Source organism: Perissodus microlepis, chromosome 19 (assembly GCF_051167445.1).
Source record: "Perissodus microlepis isolate ML-2025 ecotype Zambia chromosome 19, ASM5116744v1, whole genome shotgun sequence".
In the NCBI taxonomy this organism is placed as follows: Eukaryota; Metazoa; Chordata; class Actinopteri; order Cichliformes; family Cichlidae; genus Perissodus; species Perissodus microlepis.
The window spans coordinates 4,660,979-4,675,708 of NC_140479.1; positions in this window are offsets into that span (position 1 = coordinate 4,660,979).

Below are 14,730 nucleotides of genomic sequence, written 5' to 3' on the forward strand. Positions count from 1 at the left end.
TCTGATTATATCCTGTTTTTGTTTTTTTTGATGTTGAAATTAAAATCTAGTAGCAGAGAAACACATTTCTTTGTGTTTTGTTTTACAGGCCCACAGAGGAGGACAGCTCCGAGGCAGATGAGGGACGGGTCCCAGGACGGTCCATCGGTGATGGAGCTGGCCATCCTGGAGTCCCTGAAGAGGCCACACCAGTCTCCAATGGAGCATTTCCTCCTCAGCCTTGTTCCTGCTCTGGAGAGCAGCTGGGTCCTTTTTATTCCTGTCTCTCTGTAAATACTTATATTTTATATATTTATGTTTAATGTTTTTCTGTGTGAGAATTTTAATATTATTTCAAATAAATTTTTATAATGACTAATGTCTCAGTTCTACTACACAGCAAATGTTGGCACACGACTTGACACATGTAGAATTTATTTCATATTATACTAATGACAAAATATACTAATACAGTGGGATGCAAAAGTTTGGGCAACATTGTTAATAGCCATCATTTTCCTGTATAAATCGTTGGTTGTCGCACTTTTTTCCGCTTCACTCAGCATGCGAGCCTTGTGCTTTAAGCTGGGAAGAGGGGGAGGGGCGGTAGTTACACTCAGTAGCACAGGAACAGAGCAGGAGGGAGAGACAGAGAAAGAGAGCCAGGGACAACAACGTCACATTAGAAAGGTATAGTAATCATACACAACTATTTTCAGTTGTGGATGATAAAGGATTCAGAAAGTTTATTCATGCAGGTCCATATGACAGAGAATGTGCATCTTCTTTTTGTTTTCATATTTTAATTTATATTTAATTGTGTTGTGGTTTGCAGTGTTTTGTGTTGTTTCACTTTAAATTTGTAAAAGGAAAAAGCTGAAAATTTAAATAGTTAAAAGTTGAAATGTGAATAGTTGATTTTTGTATTATATGATTTATTTATTACATTTTATGTGGAGTGAATAAATAAAAGTATATTTACGGTGGCCCCTACAGACAAAGCACATACAAACTTCAAATCACGTACAAACCCTGAAGCACGTACGAACTCAAAAACACGTACATAAGACAACAGAAGTGCTCCAGGATGCTAGGGGCAGTGTTGAACTTTTGTTACCTAGTGGCTACACAAGCCAGCAAGTACCAACGACCGGATTTGGTGTGTGGTAATAACAGGTAAATGAACATTTATTTATTTTTTTATTATTTGACCATATATGAATGCTTGTGTATAAATACACAAACAATACACATATGCTTTCAATTGTGTAATTTAAGTGATCTAGGTAGCTCTGTTTTGGAAGTTCAGTTCATGCTAGAAATGTGTTTTGGAGTTTGTACGTGCTTTTTGGAGTTTGTACGTGTTTTGTCTCTAGGGGCCACCGCATATATTTATATATAAACATATATAAATAAAACCACTTTTTTTTTTACATTAGTAATTCCTTTTGTGCATAATTTTATATTATTGTTAATAATAAATGAATTAAAGCAACAAAACAACCTGAAGAGCCGGTTCGGAGCTGAAAGAGCCGGCTCTTTTTAGTGAGCCGAACCGAAAGAGCCGGTTCTCTAAAAAGAGCCGGAAATCCCATCACTATTGCTAATGTTACTGAATCTGTGGAAGCTCCGCAATAGCCACCACCAAACAACTGAGTTATTTTTACACATCTCCCTTCATCTGGCCAATCCACCACCTTTCAGTGTTTATACCGTTACGGGGAAAAAACGAAAAAAACAAACAAAAACAAAACCCTTCGGCCCATAAAAACGAAAAATCACCATCGGCCCACCGGGCAAATGCCCGGTATGCCCGATGGCTAGTCCAGCTATGATAAGCAGAGACACAAAACCATGCTCAGAAAGGTTCATGCTTGTTTTCTGTTTTGAGAAAACAAGCATGAACCTTTCTGGTGACTGGCCCATGGTGACTCTGGACGAGCTGCAGAGATCTACAGCTCAGGTGGGGGAATCTGTCCATAGGACAACTGTTTGTCGTGCACTGCACAAAGTTGGCCTTTATGGAAGAGTGGCAAGAAGAAAGCCATTGTTAACAGAAAACCATAAGAAGACCCGTTTGCAGTTTGCCACAAGCCATGTGGGGGACACAGCAAACATGTGGAAGAAGGTGCTCTGGTCAGATGAGACCAAAATGGAACTTTTTGGCCAAAATGCAAAACGCTATGTGTGGTGGAAAACTAACACTGCACATCACTCTGAACACACCATCCCCACTGTCAAATATGGTGGTGGCAGCATCATGCTCTGGGGGTGCTTCTCTTCAGCAGGGACAGGGAAGCTGGTCAGAGTTGATGGGAAGATGGATGGAGCCAAATACAGGGCAATCTTGGAAGAAAACCTCTTGGAGTCTGCAAAAGACTTGAGACTGGGGTGGAGGTTCCCCTTCCAGCAGGACAACGACCCTAAACATAAAGCCAGGGCAACAATGGAGTGGTTTAAAACAAAACATATCCATGTGTTAGAATGGCCCAGTCAAAGTCCAGATCTAAATCCAATCAAGAATCTGTGGCAAGATCTGAAAACTGCTGTTCACAAACGCTGCCCATCTAATCTGACTGAGCTGGAGCTGTTTTGCAAAGAAGAATGGACAAGGATTTCAGTCTGTAGATGTGCAAAGCTGGTAGAGACATACGCTAAAAGACTGGCAGCTGTAATTGCAGCAAAAGGTGGTGCTACAAAGTATTGACTCAGGGGGCTGAATAATTATGCACACCCCACTTTTCAGTTATTTATTTGTAAAAAATGTTTGGAATCGTGTATGATTTTCGTTCCACTTCTCACGTGTACACCACTTTGTATTGGTCTTTCACGTCGAATTCCAATAAAATTGATTCATGTTTGTGGCTGTAATGTGACAAAATGTGGAAACATTCAAGGGGGCCGAATACTTTTGCAAGCCACTGTACTTCTCAAATAATCTCTAAGGATCTGAATTTTTTAAGAAAGACTCTTATTATTATTAGGATAAAAGTTTGATATAAACATAACAGTTTATAATATGTCAGCAGTATCCCTACAAGGCATATAACACCACTGCACACCAGCACTGCGCTTATATGATACTTTAATCAAGATATTGTTATAATTTAATCCCATTAGCTCAACGGGGTCACAAAAATTCTCACATACTAGAAATGATCTACTCAGCATTACAAAAATTACATTTTCTACAAAGATTGGAGTAAAAATGCAGTTACGGGAAAAACATGTCTTTCTACAAATATTAACTAAAAATTTTTATGTGCTACAAAATGGACATAATGGGGTGATTAAAACAATAGCTGTCACTTCCTTTATTTCTTATATTATCTCCAGTCATAGCAGAGGGCAGTGACACTACTGGTTTAACCCCAAAAAGGTGATTCTGTTCATCTGGACGTACCTTTTGTGGATGGACGTTTTTCCGTCCGTCCATCCATGGTGAAGGCTACACACCGCTTTCTGACATTTTTTTCATCCTCAGGCGCAAGGTGCAACTCAGCTGCTTTCAGCTCAAAAATGTAACCAAGGTATGGTTTGGATTTGATGTATCCCTCTATTGGCTCTTTGAGTACATCAACATTTGCCAGTGGATTCAGCACCCTGCTGCTCACAGACTAGATCAGGCTAACTGTTGGGTCTGCGCTTCCACAGGTCCCGCTGGTTTAGAAACTTATTCTCGTTAACGATAAGGAAGCAAGACACTCAGTGATCAATCGATTTTACTTGCGCAAGGGAAGCCCTGGTCGGTGTCTCAGAAAAGCACTCTGAATCCAACCACAGACGACTTGTTCCTCCACATTGAAAACTGACATGTACTGCAATGCTCCAATGTTGTCCGGCAGTCTCACTCTCAACTCATTGACTGGCAGATATGCCAGGGATTCTGGCAGATGTGTAAAAATAACTCAGTTGTTTGGTGGTGGCTATTGCGGAGCTGCCACAAGAGGCCAGGTGGATGAGGGAAAGGTGAGGCAGGAGGAGCAGAGACCCGGGGCGGCCGGAGTGTCAGGTGAACTGAACTTCAAGTAAGAAGTTATGACCTGCAGTCTATCTGGGTCAGATATAAACCAAGTTTAGGTGGAGTTTAGGAGGTGCTGACTTTTTACCGTCAGTTACTGCATACTAGCTAGCATGACGGAGTTTCTACAGCTGGGTGGGTGCTATGTTACTGATAGTGAACTTTATTTTATTCATAAGGTTAGTTAGTAGAGTTGCCAACCGTCCCCTAAAAAACGGAATTGTCCGGTATTCAGAGAAAATATTACGCGTTTGGTATGGAGGTGAAAAGGAACAGTTTGTCCCGTACTTCAGCTAGGATGGAAAGAGACACAAAGCTGGAGTTTTTCTCTGTCTTTACGCTGTCAGCTGTCTCTTCTTCTCTCATTCAATCATGAAACTGATCAATGATCAGCTGACCGGCTTTTCTCTCTTGCTTGTTTATCGCCCTCTTTGCGCCAGGAAGAGGAAACCAGCGGTTGTCGCGCTAAACAAAAGCAGCATGTTTAAGCTCGATCAGCTGTTGTTAGAATTTATTTAATATTAATTTCTAGTATCAGCTGATGTTTGCTGGAGCCACAGCTGTAAAAGCTGCTGGTCATTATGTCGGTTTGGTTATCTGGGGAGAGGGAAACATGAAGATGAAACCAGGAGATGTCCTTACTGAATCATCAGAGCTGAACAGGTGAGGGAGAAACAGGTTTACATTTTAGGTGACATGAATTAGTTGAAAGGAAGTTATGAACTGTTTCTGTGTAGCTGACAGCTGGTAACTGTGCAGGGGCGGGTCTAGCAAAGCTTTGCCAGAGGGGCCAGGTGGGGCATTAACAGGGAGAGGGGGGCATCTCATTTAAAATATCTAGCTTTTATTAAATAATTATCAGAATCTTACAACCAAAGTTTTTATCTGATGTACAACGTATAGAAATCATACATATACCAACAAGACAGTGTACATCACTGTCACAACAGCGTTTGTTTTCATTCAAAGGCTTTATGATTTTTCCTATAATACCTGGTGGGCCGGTCTCTAGTCAAAATGCCCGGGCCGATTTTTTGTCCCAGTCCAGCCCTGCTTCTACAGATGATCTGTAAACTGGTTGACAACTACTCTTTCAAGGATTTTTGAAATGAAAGGAAGGTTGGAGATTGGCCTATAATTAGCTAAGACAGCTGGGTCTAGAGATGCTTTTTAAGTAAAGGTTTAACTACAGCCAGCTTGAAGGCCTGTGGTACATAACTGTTTATTAGAGATAGGATGATAATATTTAAGATTGAAGCATTAATTAATGGCAGGAATTATGTGAGCAGTTTTGTAGGAATGGGATCACTGATCCACTGACCTCAGAGATTCAGACATGTATGACTGATAGGCATTTAAAAATTTTGGACTCTGAAAGTCATCAACAAAATCCTAAACTGGACCATTAGTAGGCGATCCAGGGATGATTTACTTGGGTGGAATAAAAGGTAATTACAATAATACAGGTGAGATGAAATAAAGACATCATTATAATCATTTAAACTTCAATTTGAGATTTAAGACAGGGAACAGATAATAAAAAACAGAAAATGAAAGCATGTTTGTACAAACAAGGCAGCATATTTTATCTTTACTTCTTTACACTAAAAAGTGTATGTGGTTTTATTTTTTTATAAGTAATGAGCAATTTACTTCCCTGGCCCACTTGATATCAAATTGCAGATTTTTTTTTAATCTGTGAAGAAATAACAGCAAAAGGTTCTTTTCTTGACTTTTATACATTTTATTTTGTGATTTATTCACATATTTTGCTTCTTAACTTCTTATAAACGAGTACAAATACTCAGTGTGATTGTTTTTAATGTCGCTCTAAGTTTGATCTGTTATTGTATATTTTTCACATTTGTAGAGGATATTGTATTTGTTTTAAATGTTATGTACTTATGTGGCACATGTATTTTTGACTTTTATTTGCCATAATGACAGGTCTCTCTTCAAAATGAGATTTTTAATCTCAGTGAGATTTTTACCTTTATAAATAAAGGACTAATAAAATAAATAATAAAGGAGATAGTTTTTTAGTCTCTATTTGTGACTCTGTCACTGTTTTCCAAACCCATCTCCTCTCTGATTAGATTAGGGACAGCGACAAACCACATTTAGCAGCTTTGAGGTCTTAATTTTTTTTTTTTAGTTTGCAACCAATGGTGAAATCAGTCAAAGACATCATAATTTATTATAAGACATAAAAAAATTACTTGTTCAGCAGCAGTTCCACTGTTGACCCTCTGGATGTCTCTGCAGCTCCACTCTACTTACAAACACACCACCCATGTCTCTGTCCTAAAAATGTGTTTTTTGCTTCACAGTGTCCGATAAACATAATCCAACATAGTGTCTTCATCCAGATATTATTAACTGTTTCTAGACATGTTAATGTCTTTTTCCATTCCCTTATTCCTTTTCTGTCTAATTGCCATTGCTAAATATCAAAGAAACATCGATAGTGTATAAACTGCATACGCTTTATATTATTTTTTATCTTTCTTCTGCAGCCTGGCAAAACACAGCGAATCACAGCTGTGTAGACCAGCTAACCCAATGATCTGCACCATCAGCAATCTTCTCAATGCACTTTATACTTCAAAGTAAAAACAATTACAAAAATATTACAGAGATATCCCCAAACAATGACGCTACCCACCAAGAAGAAGCAAATGGCGATAGTGGGAAGAAAGAGCTCCCTTCTAGTAAACCTCCAGCGGGACAGGCTAAAATGAGGGGCAGCATTTGCCACAACTAGCTTGGTGGGGAGGGCTTAAGAGAAAGAGAAGAGAGAAAATGATAGGAAAGAGAGAAAATAATTCATCTCAATAATTCAATAATTCATCTCAATAATCGAATAAAATCAACCCTTGATGCATTTTGCAATTGCATTTTATGTGAAAGGAATATCCTATTAATACTAAAAGAAGATAAACTACAGTTAAAAATGCTCCCTGTCGCTAATCTCATCCAACACTTTTATCTACTGCCAAACCAATGCACCACACTGTCATTTTCCTTTGAAATGAGGAAAAAAGTGTGATGACTCAAGAAGTTGGTTTTGCTTTCATTAAAAAAAATGGCAGGGGCGTTTATTAAAACTCATTTCTTACATCTTTGGGTCTAATGACTGACAGGATCAACATCATCATCAGCCCTGACGTTCGTTAGTGCCGTGATGGTCAATTACTGCTGATGGCTTTACACCTTTAATGAAACGAGTCATTAAACATGGGCGAGTCTGAGGTCAGCAGAGGTCAGCAGAGAGGTCAAAGTTCAGCACTTCCTGCTTGTCAAACTGAAGTAGGTTTGGGACACGTGGCATTGCTCTGTGCGGTCATGGGGAGGTAAAACATCTGATCAACAGTCTGATAGAGGTGTAATGTTGCAGTTTGAGTCAACTCTGCATTATTTCCTATATTCTGAACAACATTACTTCACACAGCTATAGAAAAAACAAGAAACAGTGGACCAAAACACTAAACACTATGAGGCAAATAGATACTAACTTTATATAGTCCAGGGGTTGGAAAGCAGCTCTGATAGCTCATGTAACATGCTTAAACTTGTTGAACAGTGCAAATTCTTTTGCATCCCATGATATGTGTTTATACACCACTTTGCATTTAATCAATAGTTATTATTAGTCTGTGGCTCTCTTCCACAGTGTGACTTTGGTCTTCTGACCCCAAACCGGTAGTGGCAGATGGCTGCACCCTCCCTCAGTCTAGCTCTACCAGAGGTTACTTCCTGTTAAAAGAGAGTTTCTCCTTCCCAAGTGCTTGCCCAAAAGGCATCATTTGATTGTTGAGGTTTTGTCTGTATTGTTGTAAGGTCCCACCTTACAATATAATTGTTGTGATTTGGTGGTGTATAAATAAAACTGCTTTGAATTGAAATTTTAGTCCTTATTCTTGACATGTAACCCTTCCAAAAGTACCAGACAGACAAGCAGTGGCACTGGATTCGACGCTAACACCAGGTGAACTCCAGGAAGCCCTGATAAGCAGTGTTGGGGAGTAACAGGATTCATGTACCTGCATTACGTATTTAAAATACAAAATATGAGTAACTGTATTCCGTTGCAGTTACTGTTTAAAAAGGTGGTATTCAGAATACCATTACTTTGTTGAAATCAAGGGATTACACGTGAGTCTTTTCCTGTTTCATATGTTAGGCCATGCCCTCTCTATTTTTGGTAATTCCACGCTGGTGGAAACCCAAACAAAACACGTGTTCAGACGCTCTAATGCCTGTCTCAATCTCGCGGCCCATGTCACCTCGATTTGAAATGTTTTTAAAAATTAATGTTCAAAAAATTATTTAATATGAAGGCAATAGGCAGAGTGTTACAGGCATAGCCAGGGCTGGACTGGGACAAAAAATGGGCCTGGGCATTATGACATTATCCTATTAGAGCGATTACAACATGCTGTAGGTATTACAGGTGCTGCACTGCAGTGGTTTGTATCATATCTATCTAATAGACTCCAATTTGTACATGTAAATGGAGAGTCATCTTCACACACTGAGGTTAATTATGGAGTTCCACAGGGTTCAGTGCTAGGACCAATTCTGTTTACATTATACATGCTTCCCTTAGGCAGCATCATTAGAAGACATAGCATACATTTTCACTGCTATGCAGATGACACCCAGCTCTATCTGTCCATGAAGCCAGATAACACACACCAATTAGTTAAACTGCAGGAATGTCTTAAAGACATAAAGACCTGGATGGCCGCTAACTTTCTGCTTCTTAATTCAGATATAACTGAGGTTATTGTACTCGGCCCTGAAAAGCTTAGAAATATGGTATCTAACCAGATTCTTACCCTGGATGGCATTACCTTGGCCTCCAGTAACGCTGTGAGGAACCTTGGAGTCATTTTTGACCAGGATATGTCCTTCAACGCACATATTAAACAAATATGTAAGACTGCGTTCTTCCATTTGCGCAACATCTCTAAAATTAGAAATATCCTGTCTCAGAGTGACGCTGAAAAACTAGTTCATGCTTTTATTACTTCCAGGCTGGACTACTGTAATTCATTATTATCAGGATGTCCAAAAAACTCACTGAAAAGCCTTCAGCTAATCCAAAATGCTGCAGCAAGAGTACTGACAGGGACTAGAAAGAGAGAGCATATTTCTCCTGTTTTGGCTTCCCTTCATTGGCTTCCTGTTAAATCCAGAATTGAATTCAAAATCCTGCTCCTCACATACAAGGTCTTAAATAATCAGGCCCCATCTTATCTTAATGACCTTGTAGTACCATATCACCCTATTAGAGCACTTCGCTCTTGCTCTGCAGGCCTACTTGTTGTTCCTAGAGTATTTAAAAGTAGAATGGGAGGGAGAGCCTTCAGTTTTCAGGCCCCTCTTCTGTGGAACCAGCTTCCAGTTTGGATTCGGGAGACAGACACTATCTCTACTTTTAAGATTAGGCTTAAAACTTTCCTTTTTGCTAAAGCATATAGTTAGGGCTGGACCAGGTGACCCTGAATCCTCCCTTAGTTATGCTGCAATAGACGTAGGCTGCCGGGGGATTCCCATGATGCATTGAGTTTTTCCTTTCCAGTCACCTTTCTCACTCACTATGTATTAATAGACCTCTCTGCATTGAATCATATCTGTTATTAACCTCTGTCTCTCTTCCACAGCATGTCTTTTATCCTGTCTTCCTTCTCTCACCCCAACCGGTCGCAGCAGATGGCCGCCCCTCCCTGAGCCTGGTTCTGCCGGAGGTTTCTTCCTGTTAAAAGGGAGTTTTTCCTTCCCACTGTCGCCAAAGTGCTTGCTCATAGGGGGTCATATGATTGTTGGGTTTTTCTCTGTATCTATGAAGCGCCTTGAGGTGACTTTTGTTGTGATTTGGCGCTATATAAATAAAATTGAATTGAATTGAATGACTAGAGACCAGCCCACCTGGTATTATAGGAAAAGCCATAAAGCCTTTGAATGAAAACAAACGCTGTTGTGACAGTGTACACTGTTTTGTTGGTATATGTATGATTTCTATACATTTTACATCAGATAAAAACTTTGGTTGTAAGATTCAGATAATTATCTATTAAAAGCTAGACATTTAAAATGAGAATAAGAAAGAAAAGTATTTTTTTTGTGCCCCCCTTTCCTTGTTAATGCCCTACCTGGCCCCCTGACAAAACTTTGCTAGACCCGCCCCTGCATAGTTATCAGCTGTCAGCTGCGTAGAAAAGGGTTCTGGTGTTATTTGTCTCTCAGAAACAGTTCATAACTTCCCTTGAACTCATTCATGTCTCCTAAAAGGTAAACCTGTTTCTCCATCACCTGTTCAGCTCTGATGATTCAGTAACTCCAACAGAAAAACGTCAGAGAAGTCTGGAGGAACATGAAAAAAATCTCTGGACGCTTCCAGGACAATGGAGGAGCCACAGTGTCTGCTGGCCGGGGGTGGGCTAATGACTTGAATCTTTTTTTGAACAGATTTGACAATGGCCCACTTATCACCTCTCCCACCCCCCAGGTTGCAATGCCATTGTCACCTGAGCTCTCTTCTCACCACAACCCTGCTTCACCCCTATCCACACATCTACCCACAACAAAGCCAGCCCCACCCCCCACTCCAGCCCAGCCTCACATCTACTTCACAGCTGATAAGGTGAGAAATCAGCTCAAGAGGACGAAGGCAAGGAAGGCAGCAGGTCCGGATGGAATCTGCTCCAGACTGCTCAGGGACTGTGCAGACCAGCTCTGTCAGGTGGCCCTGTACATCTTCAACCTGAGCCTGAGCCTGAGCCTGGAGAGGGTTCCTGAACTGTGGAAGACTTCCTGTGTGGTTCCGGTGCCAAAAATCGCACACCCCAGGGAGCCCAACCACTTCAGGCCTGTTGCCTTGACTTCTCATCTGATGAAGACCATGGAAAGGCTCATCCTGCACCACCTTCGGTCACTGGTGGGCTCAGTGATGGACCCCCTGCAGTTCGCCTACCATGCTGGAATTGGGGTTGATGACGCTGTCATCTACCTGTTACACCGATCCCTCTCTCACTTAGAGCGGGCGGGGAGCACTGTGAGGATCATGTTTTTTGACTTCTCCAGTCACCATCCAACCTGCACTACTGAGAGGGAAGCTGGAGGGAGCTGGAGAAGGCAAACAGCTGACTGCATGGACCATCGACTACCTTACCAACAGACCACAGTATGTGAGGCTCCATGACTGTGTGTCCGAGGTGGTAATCTACAGCACGGGGGCACCACAGGGCACGGTTCTCTCACCTTTCCTGTTCAGCCTTTACTCTTCAGACTTCTGTTATAATTCGGACGATTGTCATCTACAGAAGTTCTCAGATGATACAGCCATCATTGGATGCGTATCAGGCAGGAATGATCAGGAATACAGGGGGGTCATCAGTGACTTTGTTGGCTGGTGTGAGACCAACGTACTCCAAATCAATGCCGGCAAGACAAAGGAGATGATCATAGACTTCAGGAGGAAGTCACCCCTACAACACCAGTGAACATCCAAGGGAAAGACATTGAGATAGTGGACTCTTATAAGTACCTGGGTGTTCACCTCAACAATAAACTGGACTGGACTACAAATACAGACATCCTGTATGAGAAGGGTCAGAGTCGACTCCACCTGCTGAGGAGACTGAGGTCCTTCGGAGTCTGCAGGACTCTGTTAAGGACATTCTATGACACTGTGGTAGCATCTGCCCTTTTCTATGCAGTGGCCTGCTGGGGGAGCGGTGATCTGATTGGCCGAATGGGGCGCGGGGGAGGGCTTTGTACGCATCCCAGAAAGAGGTGTAGCAGTGGTCAAGTAGCCGGTCTCCACGAGTGTTGAAATGGATGTGTTGGTGGAGTTTTGGTGAAACTTCCTTCAGGTTTCCTTTGTTAAAGTCCCCGGTCGTGATAAACGCCGCCTCTGGGTGTGCGGTTTCCTCACTGCTGATCGAGCTGTACAGTTCCCTGAGTGCTCGGTCAGTGTCGGCTTGTGGGGGAATGTAAACAGCCATAATAATCACTGCTGTAAATTCCCTCGGTAGCCAGAATGGCCGGCACTTAATCATCAGGTACTCCAGGTCCGGTGAGCAGAAGGATTTGACCGGATGCACGTTCGCATAATCACACCAGCTGTTGTTGATCATGAAACACACACCACCACCTCTGCTTTTCCCAGTAAGATCCTGTGACCTGTCCGCGCGGTGCACAGAGAACCCCGGTAGTTGTATTGCGGAGTCCGGTACCTTATCCGATGGCCAGATTTCTGTGAGGCAGATCACGCAGCAGTCCCGCATCTCTTGCTGGAATGAGATCCGTGCCCGAAGCTCGCACAGCTTGTTCTCCAGAGACTGCACATTAGCCAGTAATAAACTGGGTAACGATGGTCTGTTAGTGCGCCGTCTCAGTCGAACCAGAACGCCAGATCTTCTCCCTCTGCGTCAGCATTTGCGGCCTCCAGGGTCAGAGAACAAAGGCGTCTCAGGTGAGATGAATGGGGGGGTCTGCAAATGGAGGGTCCGTGTTGCAAAACTTGAACTCCGGAAAGTGATGAGAAAGTCTGTCTTTTATGTCCAGTAAGGTTTGTCGGTCGTACACAAGGAGACATGTGCTACTCGTGAAAAAATAAAGGAAAAGTAAAATTAAACACAAAAAACAGCTGTTGCTTGGGGGAGCTCGCGACGAGGCTGCCATACTCGGCGCCATCTTAGCCAGTTTCAAATGCAATACTATGGAAAAATATATAAAATGATTCTTATAAACTTTTTTTTACATCAAATAATGTTATTTAGGGCGATCGTGGCTCAAGAGTTGGCAGTTTGTCTTGTAATCGGAAGGTTGCCGGTTCGAGCCCCGGCTCGGACAGTCTCAGTTGTTGTGTCCTTGGGCAAGACACTTCACCTACCGCCTACTGGTGTTGGCCAGAGGGGCCGATGGCGCTATATGGCAGCCTCGCTTCTGTCAGTCTGCCCCAGGGCAGCTGTGGCTACAACTGTAGCTTACCTCCACCAGTGTGTGAATGTGAGAGTGAATGAATAGTGGAATTGTAAAGCGCTATGAGGGTCTCGAAAAGTGCTATATAAATGCAATCCATTATTATTATCATTTAAACCAACTGTTAACTGCATATTTCTGTACATTTAAGTATTATTATTCACATTGCCGCATTCATTGACCTTGTTTATAGGTAATTTCATTGTTTAATCACATTAAAATGTTCCTAATTTAATGTTTAAAAGCACTTGAAAAAGGCAAAATCCCATGTAAAATTAGGGCAACAAACTGTATTGTCATTACTGAACATAACCGTATTTTTATGAGAAAGTTATTTTCTGTTATTTTCTGGTATTATTTTGGCGCCCCAGCTGCCGGAATATTACTATTTTTTTAGGATTTTTTTTTTTTACAGGTCCTCTGGTGATTGAATGTTTGGGTGGGTGTAGTTTTCCTCTGCGGTGGGGTTGGGTGGGCTGCCCCGGGCTCTGTGGGGCTTAGTGGTGCTGCTACTGTGGGCCCGGGCTATCCGGACCCAGACCCCCTGCCCTTTGTGGATTCCAGGGAATGGGGGTGCATACTGGGGTCAGTGGCAGAGCTGGCCCCAGGAAGAGGGTACTTGGACCTGGGGGAGTGTGAGTCTGTGTACAGTGTTCATTTTTGTTTGTCTCCATATTGGGCAAGTTCTGAGTATTTGTATATGTGCAAATGAGGGTGGGAATTCAAGTTTGTGTCTGTGTGTGCCTGTTTGTCTATGTTTATGTGTCAGGTTGAATCTTAGACTCCACCTCTCTGGGAGCATCTCAGGTTCGGGGGAGATAGATGTGGGGGCCTATCTCCCCCCAACCCACTCCCTGCCAGTTGCCCAATGCTGATGTCCGGTGTCCGGGGCTGGGTACTTGGGTGTGCACCAGCAGAGCCTGCGGGCATGTTGCTGTAGCCCCCTGTGGCTTCTGCACCGTGGCTGCTGGGGGACCCCCAGCATCTGGGATCTTGGGGAGTCTGGGACTCACCTAAGCTTTTTTCTAGGAGGGTAGCATGGCTGCTCCTCCCGTGGTCCTCCCTAGGCTCTCGTGCTCTGTGGGGCCTCTATATCTCTTGGCCCTGGATCTCCTCCATGCCTACTTCATGTCCTGGGGGGCAGGGCTCCCCATACTTACTATTAGATATATGGAGAAACCTTGTGAATAGTGTGCTCATGCACACGGCTATTCACAGATGCACACTATCTTCCTTTGCTGCTGCCTTGAAACATATTGTGCGTCGTCGTTCTTGTGTGCTGCTCAGTAAAATTCAATATTTATTATTTACTGTTACTTATGCTTATCTAGGTTGTTGCTGTGGTTTCCCTATTGTGTTGTTCTCTTTTTGCTTGTTTTCTTCTTTTTTTCCAGCAGGTGATCTGGTGGATTTTTAGTGTCTTTTCTCACCCCTTCCCCTCTGTTTTTCTTTCCCTCTCCTTTTCTTGAACTTCTCTTGTCTACATCTTTCTTTCCCTTTCCCCGGTCATGTCTGTTCTGAATGTAATAACTTAAAAGTTAAAAAACAAACAAAACACTACATTTTATTTGTTGGTGTTTTCTTGGGGTTTTTTTTTTTTGTACTACTTGAACACTAAAGTTGCCCTCCAATGAGATGACAGTGCGAGCAGTGGCCCACAGCTCATTTAAGTTTGAGACTCCTGCTATGTAGCACTCAAAACACTTTATAGAACATGTTTCATTCACCCATTCACACAA